We start from the raw sequence: 1377 nt of genomic DNA, 5'->3' as shown, positions 1-1377 counted from the left end.
TGAAGTGTTTCGCGTTTACTCATTAAAAACTACGAAAAACATAATGAAATAATGAATAATCTCAACTACTCCTGACTCGAAATCCGTCCACCGTGGACGGATTTCGAATCAAAGGATCAAAATCCGTACAGCTATTTTTTAACTAAATATTTAAATTCAAGCAGTGTGATTGACTAATTCGACTTGACTTCGATTTTTGTTGTTTTAATGTCAAAGCCTTCTTTCCATTTCCATGCCTTAAAAGCTTACTGCCAAGTATCTGAACAGGATAAGATAAATTATCCCCCTTTAATTTATTAATATCTCATGAGGTGGACGGATTTCGGTGCTGTACGGATTTCGGTCCCGCACGGTACATGTGAGAGACGTGTACAACAAAATACGAGATAAGTAGGAAATCAAACATACTATTTCATTTTATTAGTCACAAAAAATATCAAGTAGGGTGAAAAGTTTTTTCGGGCATATAGTCTATTCGGGCGAACGATCCATTCGGGTGAATGGTCTTTTCGGGCTTTTGGTCTATTCGGGCGAATGGAATTCTGGCGTTTGTCATTCGGGCGAATGGAATTCGGGCGAGTGTCATTCGGGCGTTTGTGATAGAACCCTGAAGATTGATTGTTGAAATCATATGCAAGAAATCAATGTTTCTGCCAGCACTATCTGGCGAACTGTGGTTGTTAGACTTCAAAACCATTTCTCTTTCCGGAATTTTCCTTTAAAAATTAATCCGAATACCTACAATTTGTTCTTCAGCCCTGAAAGGTTAAAAATTTTGAAATAACACTCAGTTGAATTATTGGTATACATGTAGTTTGGCAGTGCTGGCAGAATAAACAATTTTGTTCGTCGTTCCAGCAAGGCTTCTTCTTCTGCAAAGTTTTTTTTTGCATCCTTAGGGTCAACCTTTAACGCAATATGTCACATGGTTTACGAAAATCTGAATTCACTAGGAGTAAAAATGCAAAAAATATAGCAAAAGTTTATTAGCCGTTAAGTAGCAAATATTATCCATTTATTTTCAAAATACAGAAAATAAAATCATTATCTCAAAGAAGACCATTTTTATGATGTTTGTTTTTGGTCTACTATTTTCATAATTTGATAATATACACAGTGTGTATTACACACACAGTTTACAATTTTCGATTGCTTGGTGAGTGAGAGAGTGCTCATGGCTGTCGTCAAATCACATTTGCTTACTGTGAAGTGTGGGTTTGATTCCCGCGGTAGTAAGATAAAAAAAATTCGTAGATAATTCTCCTCTGGTCGACTACAAACTACAAAATTCGTATAAAAATTGCATCCTATGTTTTTCGCTATTTTCAACCCTCTTACCTCCCACCTGTGTCACAAATCACTAACCCTCTCCTTCTG

The sequence above is a fragment of the Armigeres subalbatus genome, chromosome 2, assembly GCF_024139115.2.
Source record: "Armigeres subalbatus isolate Guangzhou_Male chromosome 2, GZ_Asu_2, whole genome shotgun sequence".
In the NCBI taxonomy this organism is placed as follows: Eukaryota; Metazoa; Arthropoda; class Insecta; order Diptera; family Culicidae; genus Armigeres; species Armigeres subalbatus.
This window is presented reverse-complemented; position numbering follows the sequence as displayed.